The sequence below is a fragment of the Lissotriton vulgaris genome, chromosome 9 (assembly GCF_964263255.1).
Source record: "Lissotriton vulgaris chromosome 9, aLisVul1.2, whole genome shotgun sequence".
Taxonomy (NCBI): Eukaryota; Metazoa; Chordata; class Amphibia; order Caudata; family Salamandridae; genus Lissotriton; species Lissotriton vulgaris.
The window spans coordinates 874,326,288-874,346,466 of NC_141697.1; positions in this window are offsets into that span (position 1 = coordinate 874,326,288).

Below are 20,179 nucleotides of genomic sequence, written 5' to 3' on the forward strand. Positions count from 1 at the left end.
AGGCAAATAAACAACTCTTCCCTTTAATCCTCTCTGTAAATCTGCTGGAGGCAACTTCCCTGTCTTTGGCTCCATTCTTACAATAGCCTGAAAGGGATGGATACTTTGAATCAAAATAGATTCATAAGTATTTAAATCCTTCAATTCTGAAGGAATCTCAACCAATTCCAGATTATTATGAACCGCCCTAGCAGGCATCTGGTTTTGGTTTAATTTGTTACAACAATAAGTACACACACGTTGGTCCACTCCCAAATCAAAACAATTTTCTACCATCAAGTATGTGGCAAAATCCTTCCATTCACTATTATTTTCCCTTTCACTTTTTGCATATAAATCCACTAACTTAGTCTGATTCTTATAATAAGTGCGTCGACAACATACACAAGTGAAATTAGGCCTCTCACTTGATTTCATCTGAAACGTGGCAATTTCCTTCTGAAAATAATCTGTACTGGAAACCTGTACATTATCTTCAACATTACCCTCTACTTCAAGGTCAATTTGAACATTCTCATCTTTACTACCAAAGTAACAAAACTCAATTTCTTCACAAATATTCTTCACATCTATTTCACAACCATGCAAAAGAGCAGCACATAATTGTTTAAGCATAATTGCTGGACTCTTAGCATAATACAACATTCTCACTAATTTTCTCACTTTATTATGATGCACTGCTAGCATCCTGAAATGATGAAAAACACTCTGGCATACTCTCCTGGAAAGACAAGCCAGTGAATGACCACGCAAACCTGTCATTTGTCTCACTCTGCAAGGATCTAAATCTTGCAACAACTTCATTTTCTGCTTCAAACTTTTCTTATTAAATGTCCGTATAAAATCACAAAGCAAATTGATGGAAACCTGTCGCACACTGCAAATAGAACTACACTTCCAAATGTACACAGGACCCTTAGGACGTCTTCCTAAAACCTCATCACTTAGCGCCTCTTCTGTCTCTGTTGTCACAAGTTGTTCTTTTTCAACTGGACAACCATCCTTCACTTCATAAGCTCGACCACTGGTGTCAACTGCAAACACCAAATCATTATCCTGAAAATAACTCTCTTCATTAAAAGATGCCTCACAACTTGAACTATGCATCCATTCTCCGAAAAAAACTTCACAAAAGTTAGTACGATTTACTACTCTCTTCCATCTACTTTTTGTTTTGAAATCAGAAATTACCTTGCTTAGTTTCCTAATTCTATTGATTACCAAAATAAACAACTTTCGCTTAATTTCAAAAGCATGATCAATAATTTTCTCTACATTTTTCTTCTTCTTATAAAATGCCGCTTTCTGTTGGCCTTTCTTTTTAATATTTTTCAATAAATTAACTAATATCCTATTACGGAACATTCGATTTCGAATGTCCCTAAACTGTTGTTTCCTTCTACTATCATGCACAGAGTTATCTCTTCCTCTACCAGTAACATTTGTGATGGGTCTCTCCTTTCCATTTAAATTACTTTTCTTTTTGTGGACTGAAACATTTTTTTGAGCAAAACTTTTTTTACTACAAATATTTCTTAAGAATGATTTCGTACTCTTACCCGGACCTTTCTTGGTGTTTTGACAAGTATTTGGGGAAGAGGACTGCTGCAATAAAACATCATCCTGCTGTCTTTGACGTTTTCTAGCCTTTCTTATTCTACTTTTTGTAGGCATTTTCCAAACTATGAAAGAATCTCCAGTTGAATCTGTGGAAAAATATAATATAAAATGTTATTAACCACTATTACCAAACAGTAAATAAATAACAGTCATTTAAAACTTAATGCCCTACTAATTATTTAACATAGCAAATGTTTTCCACCAGCACTGCATCACAAAAATGACACTCAATGGTACAAAACAGGCATACAACAATCATAAATCACTCCCTAATATTTTAAATGATTAATTCAGGATGACGATAAGATGTAGCCTATCCAAAGATTTGTTTAGGCCCAGATCTTTAGACTGGGGTGAATGTGTGTCATTGATCCACATTCAGTCCATCACCTTTTTTGTTTATTTGAGGTGAGGCCAACACATGGTTGCAGATAAGATTTTCACTGTAAAAAACCAAGGTAAAAAAACATGTGAAGGCCTACCAATGAAGTGAATCATTAAATGAAAACCAATACATTTCTGGAAATATACACTGCTAAAGCTTCATAAGATGTTTTGGGTCATATTTATAAGGCATTTGAGTGTCTATTATGCTATTTTACGTTCTTCATGGTGCAAATTTATTGTAAATACGCTCCCACCTGCGGTTGGCAAATTTAGATTTTGATTATGGGAGTTACATAGGCATGTTAATAATTTCCCAAAAATGGTGTATGACCCCAAACAACCTTTGAAGCAAATGCTCTTAGCCATGTTATCCACCTCCCATTGGATAACATGGCTAAGAAGTGCTTGCAAATGGGAAAAAAAACGGCCGCAATGCATGAATATCGCAGAAAAGTCAGCGATATTCATGCATTTTCCAGCAAATGCTCTTAGCCATGTTATCCACTTCCTATTAAATAACATGGCTAAGAACTGCTCAGGGCCCCATGAGGAACGCTTTCCATTTAAAAAGGGAAAAATAACATCAAAGACACTAAAATGCCTTCTAAATATGAACCCAAACAACCTATGAAGCTCTAACAGTACATATCCTGAAATTTAATTGATTTCAAAATTCGTTTTTAAACACAGCATATAAATCAATTGTATACCTGCATTCATGAAGAAATGACTAAAAATGTCCTTGAGACACATGAAAGTGTTTTCTGGAATGCCCTAGCACCATTTTTGGGACACTATTAACATGGCTAGGTAACTCCCATAATCAAAATCTAAATTTGCCAAGCGCAAGTGGGAGCGTATTTACAAGACACTTGCCCCAAGAGGAACGCTTTCCATTTAAAAAGGTAAACATAACATCAAAGACACTAAAATGCCTTCTAAATATGACCCCAAACAACCTATGAAGCTCTAAAAGTACATATCAAGAAATGTAATTGTTTATCTCAAATGCGATTAAAAACGGCCGCAATGCATGAATATCGCTGAAAAGTCAACGATATTCATGCATTATCCAGCAAATGCTCTTAGCCATGTTATCCACCTCCCATTGGATAACATGGCTAAGAACTGCTCGCAAATGCGAAAAAAAACGGCCGCAATGCATGAATATCGCAGAAAAGTCAGCGATATTCATGCATTTTCCAGCAAATGCTCTTAGCCATGTTATCCACCTCCCATTGGATAACATGGCTAAGAACTGCTTGCAAATGCGAAAAAAAACGGCCGCAATGCATGAATATCGCAGAAAAGTCAGCGATATTCATGCATTTTCCAGCAAATGCTCTTAGCCATGTTATCCACTTCCTATTAAATAACATGGCTAAGAACTGCTCAGGGCCCCATGAGGAACGCTTTCCATTTAAAAAGGGAAAAATAACATCAAAGACACTAAAATGCCTTCTAAATATGACCCCAAACAACCTATGAAGCTCTAACAGTACATATCCAGAAATTTAATTGATTTCAAAATTCGTTTTTAAACACAGCATATAAATCAATTGTATACCTGCATTCATGAAGAAATGACTAAAAATGTCCTTGAGACACATGAAAGTGTTTTCTGAAATGTCCTAGCACCATTTTTGGGACACTATTAACATGGCTAGGTAACTCCCATAATCAAAATCTAAATTTGCCAAGCGCAAGTGGGAGCGTATTTACAAGACACTTGCCCCATGAGGAACGCTTTCCATTTAAAAAGGTAAACATAACATCAAAGACACTGAAATGCCTTCTAAATATGACCCCAAACAACCTATGAAGCTCTAACAGTACATATCAAGAAATGTAATTGTTTATCACAAATGCGATTAAAAACGGCCGCAATGCATGAATATCACTGAAAAGTCAACGATATTCATGCATTATCCAGCAAATGCTCTTAGCCATGTAATCCACCTCCCATTGGATAACATGGCTAAGAACTGCTCGCAAATGCGAAAAAAAACGTCCGCAATGCATGAATATCGCAGAAAAGTCAGCGATATTCATGCATTTTCCAGCAAATGCTCTTAGCCATGTTATCCACTTCCCATTAAATAACATGGCTAAGAACTGCTCAGGGCCCCATGAGGAACACTTTCCATTTTAAAAGGAAAACATAACATCAAAGACACTCAAATGCCTTATAAATATGGCTCAAAACAACCTATGAAGCTCTAGCAGTACATATCCAGAAATGTAATTGATTTCTTAAATCGTTTTTAAAAACAACATATCTGTTTCAGCTTACATAACAGACCATGGAATGGGCTCCATGTACCACAATAACTTGTGTTACTGCATGCCAGAATGCTACACCGAATATGCAATTACAATTTCTCAAATAAACTAATTCTATTAGTATATCACTAGAGACAAAACCACATTTTAAAAACACAGCTTTCTTCATCATTTTCTCCTTAAATCATACTATTCTCTATCTAAATTAAATAAATCTTTTCTCACCTTAGCAAATATTTTTTGAGTTTTGAAAACAGTCTCAGAAATACACCAAATTGTCTTCAGCAGAAGAAAAAGGATGCACTCCAAAGGCTGCAGCTATTGAAAGCACAGAAATACAGATATTCATTTCACATATCTCTCATATTAGCCAATCATACCTCTTCCCTCACTTTTTTCAAATCAAAACCCTTCCCCCCTCTGCCCTCTCTGCCTTGTTTCCATAGCAACCACCTCCTGGAAGACCTCTCATGTTTGCAAATTCACACAACAATGTTTCAATTGAACTCTGAACTCTCAGTGCACCTGCGTATCCAGAGCAATCTTTCATTAAATGTTTCTTCCTTGACCATTCAAATTACATGTTTCAAAGAACACATCCATGCACCCTAACTTTCTGTTTTCAGAAATGGAAATGCACCAATCACTGCTAATGAATCATTAGCATTGGAAATCCACAGTTTTTTTTCTTTGGAAACTCCTACTGTTTCAACTGCCCTTTCATTACCACACTTCATCTGACTGCAGAACAACCTTCTCCCACCATGTTTAATGTCTGGATTGTTGGACATAGTTACATCCACTGGGCTCAAAGGTATGCTGAGAACAGAAATTTACCTAACCTCAATTTACAAGATGTGGAAATTAAGTGGTTGGGCCAAAGAGGATTAAAATGTCACCAATTGATACCATTGGTGAAAACCTTTATGCATTTGCCAAAACCTGACCTGTTAATAGTGCACTGTGGAGGTAATGATTTGGGCACTTTGACAGGGGTAGGTCTGGAAATGCTTTTAAAGGACACCTTTGAGCAATTAATGGCACTTTTTCCTCAAACTGCCTTGGTATATTCCAATATATGCCAAAGACAGAAATGGAGGTGGTCCAACCAATTTTGTCCACAAATTGAGAAAGCGAGGAAGCATGTAAACAAATCTGTTTCAGCTTACATGAGAGACCATGGAATGGGCTCTCTGTACAACAATAACTTGCGTTACTACATGCAAGATATCTACAGAGGAGATGGAGTTCACTTCTCAGATGAGGGCAACAGAATTTTCATTCTGAATTTAAGACTGTGCATTGGTACCTACTTATAAGTACCTAAATGTACCATAAACCCAAAAGCTCTTCTCAGAGCTACCCTACATCTGATCACTCACAATTATTATTTTTCTCTAACTTTTTTCACTAATTTTCCACAAAATTCGCTCCCCGGAGCGCTACCCGGTTCGCTAACCGAAAGCTAACCTCGCGGATTTTTTTAAAAAATGTTTTTTTTCCGCACATATAAGCCTCCTCAGCCACGCTCAGAAAACCTAGGGGGTCAAGATAAGTCTACCATGACCCCTTCTACCCATTCTAAATATTATTTGCCCTCCATCTTGTATCTTAATGCGACCGAAACACAAAATGGTGGACTCCCGTGACGCTTAAGGTTCGCTAACCGGGCCGCTTTCCGGAAAGCGGTCCTAAAAAAAGGTGGGAAAGTAATTTACAGAAAAACGACTAGAGACACTCTCACCAAATATAGATTAGCTCATACTACATAACAATCCCTTTCATTTTCACAAATTTGATTGAAATTCCATTTAGCCATTAAGCCTGTAGACCTCTCTAAGTACCGTGAGGTAAATTACTTCACAAAACACATCTGAAGTGTTGGAATTGACAACCAATGAAAATGTTACTTTCATTTTCAATTTTTTTTTCCTGACATTTGATTGGTTATGTACCTGAATATATATAAAGGAAGAGAAGGAAACACAGCCATTTTGACTACTACTTCCTGAACTACATTTCAAGAGCCTTTTCACCTCCCTGAAAATTAAATTGATAATTTGTAAGTGGCACTTTAAATTAATATGTAAAAACGTTTTTGATAATTATTTACTGTCCCCCTGCTATAGTTATAGATACAGATAGACTCCTCTGTTATATTTATTGATTGACTTACACTTCTCTGCTATAATTATGAATTAACTTACTTTAAGTTCACTGTTAAAAAAACAGAACTACCTGTCTGAACTTAAACCCAACAGTGCCCTAACTCTTCTAATTTAATTATTTTTTTTATGCAATTTACAGCAAAAAAATGGAAGGGGAGCAAGAAAAAAGTAATGTTTCCTTCGAGATTACATCCAAAGACATTGTAAATGAAGAAAATGTGGATGAAGATTTTATGGATCAATCTTTTGACGAACAATTTATTCAAACCTTACAAGAGACAGAAACATCCATGTTCGACGAGATACCAGATGATATAATGCTGGAAGTTTTAATGAACTATGAAAATAATAAATAATTTTTTTTTAAATCAAAATAAATAAATAAATAAAAAAACGAACAAAAACAACAAATAATTAACATACAGTATTACAAAAGTCTATCATTCTTTTATCCTTAAAGTTCACTGCCCAGAACGCTTTCCGGTTCGCGAACTTGGCGCTTACCAGGCAAAAAAAAAATTTTTTTTTTTGGACCCTCCTAGGCCCTTTTAAAACCTCCACATAAAACCTAGGGGGTCAACGAGGATCTACTATGCCCCCTTATGGTAATTTCCCCCTTTGTTTTGGCCTCCTCTTGTCTCTCGATCCTACCGAGAGACAAGATGGCGGCCGCTCCGGACTGTTTAGAATGTTGACAGACACAGAAGAGCCAATCAGCTTCGCATCGCAAAGTTCCGATACGCGAAAGGTTCGCTAACCGGATCGCTGCCCGGAGCGCTGTTACAGATATATATCTTGATTTAAACGTTAATTTCTCAAAATCCACTGAAGCACATATATTGAGACCTAGCAAAGGCACATCGGGCTAACAGTCCCTACAATTTTGCAAAGTTTCGTGCAAATCCATTCAGCCATTCGGGCTAAAAGTGAGTCCAACCGCCCTATGGAAATTAACATGGAAAAAACGCGTTTTGGGACCCCCCTTTTTTCTCGGCCCCCCCTCCACAAAACCCCCCCAAATTTTCAAGTGCTGCACAGAAACAAAATGTGCCATTTTCCTGAAAATTTCAGCCAATTCCGTCCACAAACGCCAAAGTTATTAGGCATAGAATTTTCAGAAATCCCATAGGGAAAAAATCCTAACTATATATACCTACTGGCGACCGCCAGTAGGTAATATATATATATATATATATATATATATATATATATATATATATATATATATATATATATATATATATATATATATATATATATATGTATGTATGTATGTATGTATGTATGTATATATATATATATATATATATATATATATATATATAGTTGTACGTTATAGGTGAGTTATACGTATTTGGAGAAGTGTATCGGGTGCGCACACCGCTTCCGTTAAAGCCCCTGAAGAGAAGCAGATGGAGCTTCGAAACGCGTCGGGCAGATCCATTACGGAGCGGTGTCTACAAGCGGATCCCCGTCCTCACCTACACATAAATAAAGCTGCTGCTCGCGTGCTACTCAATGGTGGACAACCTTGGAGCGAGAATCTATATGCGGCAGTCCAGCCGCAGAGTATGCACCACCCCGTTAACGTGGGTGTCACGGCAGTGAAGTAGCAGCCGTACATGGGATCGAGGACGGGCCCACTTGTGGAGTCCATCCAGGACTTGATTGTGTGCTTTCCGCACTACACTTCCCAGAAGTCTCATTGGAGCCTCCCATCGGCGGGTGAGTTATACGTATTTGGAGAAGTGTAGCGGGTGCGCACACCGCTTCCGTTAAAGCCCCTGAAGAGAAGCAGATGGAGCTTCGAAACGCGTCGGGCAGATCCATTACGGAGCGGCGTCTACAAGCGGAGCCCCGTCCTCACCTACACATAAATAAAGCTGCTGCTCGCGTGCTACTCAATGGTGGACAACCTTGGAGCGAGAATCTATATGCGGCAGTCCAGCCGCAGAGTATGCACCACCCCGTTAACGTGGGGGTCACGGCAGTGAAGTAGCAGCCGTATATGGGATCGAGGACGGGCCCACTTGTGGAGTCCATCCAGGACTTGATTGTGTGCTTTCCACACTACACTTCCCAGAAGTCTCATTGGAGCCTCCCATCGGCGGGTGAGTTATACGTATTTGGGGAAGTGTAGCGGGTGCGCACACCGCTTCCGTTAAAGCCCCTGAAGAGAAGCAGATGGAGCTTCGAAAGGCGTCGAGCAGATCCATTACGGAGCGGCGTCTACAAGCGGATCCCCGTCCTCACCTACACATAAATAAAGCTGCTGCTCGCGTGCTACTCAATGGTGGACAACCTTGGAGCGAGAATATATATATATATATATATATATATACAAACAAAGTCCTGTGAGTTTGGCTCACCACGCCGTCCTCCTCCTTCAGGTACAGATCTCTCAACACCAAAAGTCGTGCATTAACGTGTCTTTATCCTCCCCTCACCATCAGCATGACGCGTTTCGGCTGTGTCACAACAGCCTTGATCACATGGCCTCAAAAATCCAATGGGGGTGTTTAAATACTGTGTTCATTACAGACAACATCAAACATGTGGGTAATAGACATAAAGGAAATACTTGTGCAAAAATTCACGATATATACAGTGATTAGAACAGAGTACTGGGATTACATTTTTAAATATCAAAAAACTCATTTCCCCCAGGGTCGCATATTAATAATGACATTGAGCGACTACTGCCAACATTATGTGCAAAAATGCAATAAAGTCCAAGTGCCTGCAAAAGTTCTAATACTGCAAATCAATTCATCTCTCGAGTGAATTCACAAGTTGTTTACTATCCAACCATGTGCACTGCAGAGTGAAAATAACATAGACCATTCTATCTTCCTATATCTTTGAATATAAGAAACCACATGAAATTAAGATGTCACCTGAAAGTGCTAAAGTGCTCAAAATTAGAAAAAGTGCATAAATTAAGCACAATATGTACACAGTGATAATACATTCTAAAGTGTGATCAATCACATATAATAAATCTAAACAACTGTACATGCGCGAATATTTCATATATATACACAGTTATAAACACAAAGCATAACTGCTGTTGCTAAGAACCGACTAAAGCCATAGTGACTTATGGTCCTGTGGTACACTAAATTCATGTCAACAATTACCACAATCCGGTGTGTAAGAAACGATGTAAAATAAGACATTCCAGATACAAAATGGGGATTGTTTGTGTTGCAAAGTTTGGAAAGAACTAACTAAATTCATGAGACTAACATAACAGAGTACTCTTACAAAGGATTCGGGACATTACTTTGATCGTACAAAACTTGACATATTAAATCACTCATCAATTATTTTCTCCCCAATAGTAAACCTTAGCCACTATATTGACCTGATGATAATATTATTGTGGGTTACAAGTGATCTCTTAGAGGAAGACCTGCAAGTCTTCCCCCCTGTTTAACCCATTCGGTATCCTAGTGTCGAGGAGTGCAATATATTTACTCTCAAGCTGCCTTAAAAGTTTTTCTCGATCCCCACCTCGTATGTTATTAGGTATAGAATCGATTACAAAATATTTCAGATGGTTCAAATTTTTGGCATGTACTAGTTCGAAGTGGCGGGCAACCGGATAAGTGACATCCGAATTAACAATGGCTCTCAAATGTTGCAGTATTCTATTAAAAACCTGCAACTTGGTGCTGCCCACATATTTCAACCCGCAGGAGCATTCTAAAACATATACCGCGAAATCAGTGCGACAAGTATATAGCTCCCTAATAGGTGTTGGAGTGGGGTTGAATGGCGATCTAAATTCAGAGGTGTTAACCCCGAACTTACACGCCCTGCACGAGATGCACTTGTGAAAGCCTTTCTTGTTTGAAACCCATATTTTGCTGTTGTTAACCTCCGGACTACTTCTGACTAGAGAATCCCTCATTGAGGGTGCCCTCCTGAAAATGATGGATGGTTCTATTGGGAGTAATGGTGCTAAATTGATGTCAGTTTGTAATATAGGCCAATGTTTTTTAAGAATGCCCCTTATCCTTCGTTCCTTTGTGTTGTAGGTGGTTATCAAACTGATGGTATTGTTATCATTGATTAATGTATTTTCCTCAACTGTGAGGAAATAGAACTTTTACGTGGCCAGTGCATTTAGGACACAGTGATTGTAATACTGTAGTCGAGTTCAATGATAAAGGAAGGTCTACTTTCAAAGCTTCCCGCCATTCCTATTTTATTTGCGGTCAGACAGCCTATGTACGTCTGCCCTTAGACTGGGGTGGGACATGTTATATAGCGTTCCTACTGCCACCTGTTTTTCTAGCCCCATCCCATTATCATCAAGATTCCCGACTAGTACATGTTAGAAATAAAAGGGAGACCAATTCCCCAGTTGTCGATCAGACTGAGACAACTGTAGAGCAATATACAGATTTCAATAGAGGATTCTTTTTCTTCATAGGTCCCATCCAAAACAGTAAATTAATACGTAGGCTAACAAGAACTCTTGAAGTAGTAGTGAATGAGACTACTTCTGCTCTAGCGAACTTGACAGAGGAGCAGTCTGCGATGAGACTTGTTGTTCTTCAGAATCGCCTTGTTCTTGTCGTTATCCTGGCAGATAGGGGCGGGGCTTGTAGAGTGATCGGCTCCAGTTGTTGTGTGTTTATTCCAAATAACACACCATCCGTATACGCAGCAATAACGAGACTCCATAAGATAGCTCACGAGATACATCAAAATCCAGGCACATGGACTTGGTCCGGTTGGCTCTGGAGTATAATATCAGCATGGGGATGGAAGGTATTGCCGTTCCTAGGACTGATACTGCTAGTTCTATTTAGTTGCTGTCTCTGTCTGCAATGTGGCCCAGCGATTTGCGGCTTGTGTGCCACTGTCTGTATTCCCCGTCCGCGTTCACGTGTACAAAAGAATAAAGATGAGCAAATGATGCTGTATGATCAGATATATGGTATCATGAATATAGATGTGTCCTGAAGGGCACAGTAGGGGACAAGGAGGGAATGAGGAAATAGAACTTTTACGTGGCCAGTGTGCCCCCTACATGCACCCTATGTCTGTACATATACCCCAAGTATGTCCATGTCATCACGCATTTCCCTTCTCATGCCTGTAATAGTAATGCCTCTGCATTTCCGTTCAATGTTAGCATGTCAGTTATCAGGCCCTCCATGAATGAAACGTTAATTCTGCACTAAGGCCTATGTTGCCAATGCATTTACATGGTACACGTTTTAATGTCGAGATGAAATTGTTTTCGTGGCTCAGTCGAGCAAGGCCCCGAATTCAGGCTCCAAGCCTCTTGACACTCTGAAAGCTGCAGTTTAGTTATGCATCCCTGATCTCTCACATACTTCCTGCTCAGCCGAGAGGTGCCCAGCCTGGCCTGCCAAGACAGTATTTTGCCTAACAGTTATCTGCTCTGCTCCACAGAAACACATTCCTGTCTAACGAAAGGGGTAAACATATTCCGCCAGCAGAAGATAGGGCCTAGCCTTTCTGTCTCCATTCAAATGATTTACAGAACCCAAATCCATAGAAGGCCCATGGCCCCACGCAATGCACGAAGAAATATAGGCACACACTAGCATTTAGTGATGAGCAGCCCCTGCAGCCTTTGCTCTAGCGACCTTTAAGTCAGATAATACATCCTCCAAAACACAAGATATTAGATAATGCCAGAGGTGCAGGTCGTCCTGACATCCAAGACTTCCCTACTAGCACTAAAGTCAGCTCCCCCCCAGCTTCCCCCCAGTAACACGTCAATTCCACGTCATGACCAGTTTTGCGCACACAAGTAGGGTAAAGGTTCTTGCTTACCATGCAGACCCCCTCTATGCATCCACCCACCTATGACACCCCTAGGACTTATCAAAGTGAACACCCATGTGTACACCTCCTTGCACGCCTCTTTCACGCCCATGTGCTCTTATCTCTCTCTTTCACTTGCTCCGCCTTCTCTATCCAATTCAATGTATGTTTTAACTATATATAATGTATTCTGTGAATAAAGATCCAGATGACGATCCTTCCTGATCCCTAGTGGAGATGGAACCCGATTCTCCTTTAGCTCGAGCTATTGAATAAAGCCCTTCTGAATCGGACACCACGGACTCTGCCTCTCATTATATGCATGATCCTTATTTAATGTATAGAAATTATGACAGGGTAATTAATTATTTGCCACATTAATCTGGTGCCCGAACAGGGACCAGTCCCCTTCCCCACGCGCCGGCGATGTAGGTCCAGACCCCTGACCCCTTCTACAGCCGTGACGGACTTCAAGTGTACACGACAGCGGGACTTCCTGCCTACTCCCTCAGGCCCACGGAGGAGACGGAGACTGCGACCAGGCATCCACACGAGGCGGTGAGGATTGCGGACCATCCCGACCAGAGCCCAAGCCGAGAGAGCAAGGTCCGAGGTATCCCGAGGCCCACCTGTTCCGAGGCGCATGCGCAGCAGAAGCAACCGCAGCAGTAGCAGTCCAGTATCGAGTTTCCGAGGCCTTCAGTTTTGCTTCCCGGTGAGTACCGTTATTGGGAATGCATAGAGACGGGTTCATTTATTTGAGCCCGGTAAAGACGTATCTGGGTACACAGGTGCGGTAGAGACGTGTCCATTTCGGTGGACGCGGTAAAGACGTGTCTCTTTACGAGACCGGTATGGTTGTACTGTTTTGCAGTGCATAAAGTAATACGTTTTTCAGGATCGTGTCTTTTTCTATGTACTAGTTAGGATGTATCTGTTTTTAATGTTTTAATGTTGTAGTGTGAATGGTTGTTTCCAGTCTATTCTTGTGTATATTGTGTGTTCGTTCAAGTTAGCTCCAATATGCCACTGTTTTCGAAATTACGTCAGATAGGGACCAGGAAAGGGATACTCGAAGAGGCAGTCCCCGTCCCGCCTAGAGACACTCCTGGCCATTTCATGTACCAAAAGCATGGGTTAGATGCCATACTGTTTTTAGACTTATGGGTAGATTACACGAAGGATCTGGACGAGAAATATAGATGGCCTGCCTCAGGGACATGGGATGCTGATTGCATTATGAGAGTAGAGGAAGCGCTATGGAAAAAGAAAGCTAGACAGTCCCAGAAAGATGCCATTGAGTTATGGCGTAAAGAAGCGCATAGGAGAACAGAGAAAGAATTCCACAAAGCAGAGAGAAGTAAAGAAGCAGCAGAAAAAGCCAGAGTAAAAGAACTTAAGGAAGAGGGTGAACGGGTTAAGGCAGAACAAGCAGATAGACAAAGACATGCCCTTATGAAAGGCATGTATCCCGTCCTCGCTGAAGGACTAACTAAAGTGACCCCGGAAGTACCTAGTAATTTGCCGCCACCACTGATCCCGACTAAAGTACGCAGTCATAAACAGACAGCCGCGGAGGTCTTCCTTTCCTCTTATTTAGAGGAGCCCGCTCCAGATTATGCTGATGCGGGTTTTCCTCCTCCTCCTGGCAACAATCCTTTTCTCCCTCTGACCGCATCACAGGACCAGCATGTACAACTGCTTCCGTCACCGACAGTGATAGACGATTTAGGACAAGGGGCAGTGGGAGGGGGGCCCACCACAAATCTACCGCAAACACCGCCACCATCACGAGCATTGCAAGAACTAGCATTACAACGAACGCCACAAAGGACAGCATCACCCCATAAACATAATGTAACAATTGCACACTGTATATACGATTCAGTACCGGGTGTGGGCCCAATGCTCATATCCTCACTACGGTTAAGACGCGTTACAGAGTATTTGATCACATTACCAGGCATGAAAGACAAGTTAGACAGAATATACCATTTCATTAGAACGGGGGAGGGACCCGAGAGTATACATGAGGCTATGGCACAGCAAAAGGTGGAGGTTCAACGCGCAATTTTACGTTTCTTGATTAATTGTCTGATCAGGGAACGAGACCAGCCAGATAAAGGAGTAACTAAGGGTATGACAGAGTGGAGCGACAATATAGCTGCTTGTAAACATGATACAATGTCAAAGATAGAATGCATGTACAGGAAAATTCGTAAAGAAATTCTGAACTTACACAGGAATGAGTTAGATGCACACGGGAAAGAGTCAGACGAGATAGAGAATTCAGCATCAGATGATGACGAGCACACAACAGAGGAAGTGAGTAGAATAAATTATGTAGGCAGAGCACGACCGTTTGATAGGCCCATATGCCTCGACTACCGCAAAAGGGGACCTCCTATAAAAGAAAGATATTCCCTCGAGAACCTATTCCAAGCTACTGAGAACGCACTACAAAGTTGAGTAGAGTGCGATATACCCCACACCGTACACGAACAGGAATTAGCCCGGTCAGCAGTTCAATGGGTGTCTAATTCTAACATATATAATAGTGACGTAGTGGCTCAGACCTTTTTGAGCCTTCCCCCGGAAGAACAGCGTTTGGCTGGTATTTACATGGTTCAACATCTGATCACATTGTATGAGAGTCAACGTTCTGATCCCGGTCTCTTGTATAAATTACTGGACGATATACTTCTAGAGAGATGGATAGGTCTAGGTACTGAGTTAATTAATGTCATTCTAGACCAGCGACATAAGTACGTAACTTTTCTGACCACACACATGATTCCTGCCCCACACCATGACAGGAAGAGTTTACACATAGACAGACAGAACGCCCTACGAGAGGTACATCCCGTCAAAAATGCAAATAATGAGCTTCAACGAGTATATGTTTACACACCCTTGACGAAATTAGAAATACTGGAAATGAAAAAGTTGCTGCCCTGCCATGATAAAGACCCGGGGGGTTCCAGCGTGAATTAAAAGACATTCTCCGCACAGGGGATTACACATATGCTGACATCATTAAATTATTAAAAGTACTATTACCAGCAGGCATTTATGAAAAGCTTAAAGAAAAAGAATGGGAGGTGGGAGAGAAAAAGATAAATTGGACTGAATTGGAAGATGAGGATAGAACACGGCTCCCTGGTGTTGGTCTTGGGGACAAAGCTAAAGCACTACCTGAACTCTTGATACAGGTCCTGCCAAGATTATTGATTACTAAAAAGGAAGATTGGGATGCTATTTCAGCATGTAAACAGAAACCAGATGAAGACACCAGCGATTTGTATTCCAGATTCGAAAAATGTTTTACTGTCAATAGTGGCCTTAAGCCAAGTAGTGAATCGTACCCACATCTTTTTGTGAGCAAATTAGTAGAGAATTCCTTACCCCCGATCAAGAATAGAGTACTGAAGGTTGAGAGTACCTGGCATGCAAACAGCCCTTCCCAAATGTTGCAGATGTTACAATACCACCAGAACAGAATTAGAGAGGAACAGGAACATGAAATGAGACGCATGAAAGATACGAAAATGAAAGTGCTAGTCGCACAATCAGTACCAGCTGATGGCCATAAAAAGGGCACGGCACCTGTTAAAGGGAACTGTAATTATTGCAAGCAACCAGGTCACTATGTAAATGAATGTGCAGTCCTGAAACACAATATAGCTACAGGCAAGACAAAAGAAAGACCGCGTCCTCCTAGACAGGATAGCATCCCACAGAACACGCAAACGCCACAGAACACGCAACAGACAGTAGCTGTACCGCAACCAAAAGCTGCCACACAACATGTCACGCAACAAATGTACCAGTACGCACAGTCAGACTATCCAGAATATCAACAGTACTCATGAAATAGCCTAGAGAGGGAGGTTGGCTTGCCCCTTATTGAGGTTCCTGTAGATCAAGAGGGTCCCTATGTACATAGTCGTGTATTGGGAAAAGACAGAACATTTCTGATTGACACAGGGGCGAGCAGAACTACCATCAGTCATGACGAGGTTCCAGGGGCACCCCTCTCAGGCTCACAGAATATTTCCCTGTGATTTTCAGGAAAGCCTATTGTTAACAAAGTGTCAAAGCCAGTTTCCTTAGGAGTCGGTCCATTGTCCCGTACTACAGACTTGTTACTTACTAAGTCATGTCCAGAAAATTTGCTTGGTATAAAGACATTGAAAGAACTGGGAGCAGTAATTTGTTGTTCTCTGGAAGGAGTGAGATTGTTTTTACGTGATTTTAAAGGACATTATGTGATGAGAGATTTTGATCCCAGACTCCAGAATGTACCACAGCATTTATGGGCGCAAGGTCCGACTGATGTAGGTTGCATGCACATTACGCCATACCGTGTCACTCTCAGACAGGGAGTAGTACTGCCACGAATCCGACAATACAAGTTACCACCTGATGCCGTAGTAGCATTATTGAAAATTGTTGACGAACTCATTGCACAGGGAGTGGTTGTAGAAACTGACTCAAATGTATGTAATTCTCCTGTCATCCCTATTCTTAAACGAACTGACCCTAATGCACCACCAGTCTACAGACTAGTGATTGACCTCCGAGAACTGAACAAGTGCATAATACCCCAGTACCCAGTGGTCCCAGACATTTCTTCATTACTGACTGCAATTGATTCCGAAGCGACGTTCTTTACTGTAATCGATCTCAAGAACGCCTTCTTCAGTGTCCCAATACATCCTGAGAGCCAGTACCTTTTCGGATTCTGTTTAAATGGACGCAGTTTCAAATTTACGAGAGCTCCTCAAGGATTCACAGAAAGTCCTAGTATTTATAGTCAAGCATTAAAGAGACAACTAGACAGTATTCACATGCCTGCAGACACCGCCCTGCTCCAATACGTGGACGATCTTTTGATTACAGCACGAACAGAACGAGACTGCGAACGTGCCTCACTGACAGTCTTATACTTTCTGGCAGACAAGGGGCAAAAAGTGTCCCCTTCAAAGTTGCAATTCTGTGCACAGCAAGTGGTGTACCTTGGACACTTGCTGTCCAAGAGGGGTAGACAGCTGGCACCAGACCGCATTCAGTTAATTGCACATCTTCCGCAGCCCAAGACACAAAAGGAAGTACGGGCCTTCATTGGCCTCACTTCGTACTGCAGACAATGGATTCCCCAGTATGCATTTCTAGCAAAATCACTCATACAGTTAACAACACAGGAGGCAGCGTCTTCGACTGTCCTCCCTTGGACACAAGAACATACACTTGCATTTGAGGAATTGAAAAAAGCTCTATGTCAAGCACCAGTTTTAGCGACTCCATGTTACAGTAAGCCTTTTACACTTTTTGTCACTGAGCGAGATGGGACGGCACTATCTGTCCTTACACAAGATCAAGCAGGAAAACACAAGCCTTGTGCTTATTTTTCTAGTACATTGGATCCAGTGGCCCAGGCTCTGCCTGCGTGCCTGAAATCAGTTGCAGCAACAGCTCTAGCAATAAGACAGAGTGATTCCATAGTATTAGGACATCCCCTGACAGTACAGGTTCCACATTCAGTGGAAGTTCTTTTAAATAGGACTCAGACTCAACATCTGACTATAGCAAGACTGACAGGATATGAACTGACATTATTCCAGCCACACATAGAGATCAGACAATGCAATATACTGAACCCTGCGACACTCTTGCCCTCAAGCACAGCAGACACTGCACCACATGACTGTGTGGAAGTAATTGATACAGTAACGAAGCCAAGACAAGACTTGACAGACGTTGCACTGACAGACCCAGACCTGACACTTTATGTGGATGGTTCATGCATGAGAACAAGCACAGGAGAGTTAGTGGCCGCATATGCAGTGACCACTGATACTGAAGTCATAGAGACACAACGAATTGACACACTGTCAGCCCAAGCAGAAGAGCTCATTGCTCTGACACAAGCCTGCATACGAGCCAAGAACTTGAAAGTAAACATATATACAGATTCACAGTATGCCTTCGGAGTCGTTCACGACTTCGGAGTGTTATGGCAGGAGAGAGGTTTTCTGACCTCTCATGGGGCCAAAATTCAGCATGGCTCCCTCATTCAAGCTCTGTTAGATGCAATACACTTGCCTACAGCCATAGCCATCATGAAGTGCAAAGCACATACTAAAGTCACAGACACCATTTCCCAGGGTAACGACCTGGCAGATCGAACAGCTAAACTTACAGCCCAGACTCCAACAGACATTCCAACAGACACGACAAAGACAGAAGTATCAGCACTGACGAATTGCATGACAGTCAGGGATCCCTCACAAGATGTACTCGACATACAGACACATGCCACTCCAGACGAAATAAAGAAATGGACTGAACAAGGAGGGGTCCAGACTGACCAGGGTTGGATGACAAAAGGCAAAGCTACATGGTTTCTTCCTGACTCCATGGTTCAAGTCATTGTAAATATAGCACATAGTCCAGCACACTTAGGAGAAAAGGCCATGTTAGACAGTTTACAGAATATCTGGTTCAACAAGCACCTGCGTGCAGCAGCAAAACAGAAAGTGCGTACCTGCATGATCTGTTGCCAGTTCAATCCAGGCAAAGGCATTCCTATGGAACAAGGTGGATTTCATCCTCCTGACAACCCTTTTGAAGTCCTCCAGATGGATTATATTCAGATGGACAGATGTCGAGGATACAAGTATGTCCTAGTAGTTGTATGTGCACTATCCAGATGGACAGAAGCGTACCCAGTCCCAGATTACACTGCTGTGACCACTGCCAAGCAGTTGGTCCGAGAATTCTTCCCGCGGTACGGATTGCCCCGTGTCGTGTACTCAGATAACGGTCAGCCATTCTCCTCTGAATTAATGAAACAAGTATCTCTTCTGTTAGGGTACCAGTGGAAGTTCCATTGTGTACGACACCCAGAGGCAGCAGGTCTCGTCGAGAGACACAATCAGACACTTAAGACAAAATTAGCGAAAGTCTGTGCAGAAAAAGGCGTGGATTGGATGGTAGCCTTGCCGGTTGCCCTCTTTTACATGCGTATGGTAGCTCATTCCAGAACAGGATTGTCCCCGTACGAGGTGGTTTTTGGTAGACCACCGAATATGTGGGGTACGCCTATGCCAAAAAGAATAACCGATGTTGACAGTAATATGCTGACAGATTACCTGGCTTCCTTGATGTCTGTACTCCTTTCTTGTCGTTCACAGGTTGCAGCTGCCTTCCCCAACAACACCCAAGTGAAAGAACATTCGATCGTTCCTGGGGACACAGTGCTAGTACGAAACTTTGATCGTTCAAGTCCTCTCGAGCCCCGCTGGCGAGCTCCGAAGCTGGTACTTCTAACAACGAGGACCGCCGTCAAGGTCGAGGGAAGGAAGGGCTGGATCCATGCCCAACACGTGAAGCGATTCCATGGACACGGAACAGTAAACGAAACTAAGGACTGCCCAGATACCAGTGATTCAAAGCCCCCTTTGCTAGAAAAAACTCTGCAACAGGAGTACAAATTAAAGTTACGGTCTAGTAAGTCAGACAGTTTAATTGTTTAAGTCCACCCTGTGGTGAATCGGTTAGACAGGTTCCTGACATGTATAAGATCGTAGACCAGAATAGTAGACAGAGATAAGAAGGAGAAGTATTGTAAGACCTTACGCAGCAGATGTATAGTAACTCTGATCATTATGTTTCTTCTAAGTATATTGATTATATGTATAAGCTTGACGCTACATGTTTTCTTTCCTCCTCTTGGTTCACATATACATTCTTCTTTCAACGACACTGTAGAGCACACATTCAGTGATCTGCCACCTCATGAACTGTCATATCGATTAGCACTATGCAATAATACTTTTATTCGCATGTTGCACCATTCTCATCAGACCAGCAATGTAACAAATTGTTGGGTATGTGGCAGACTCCCA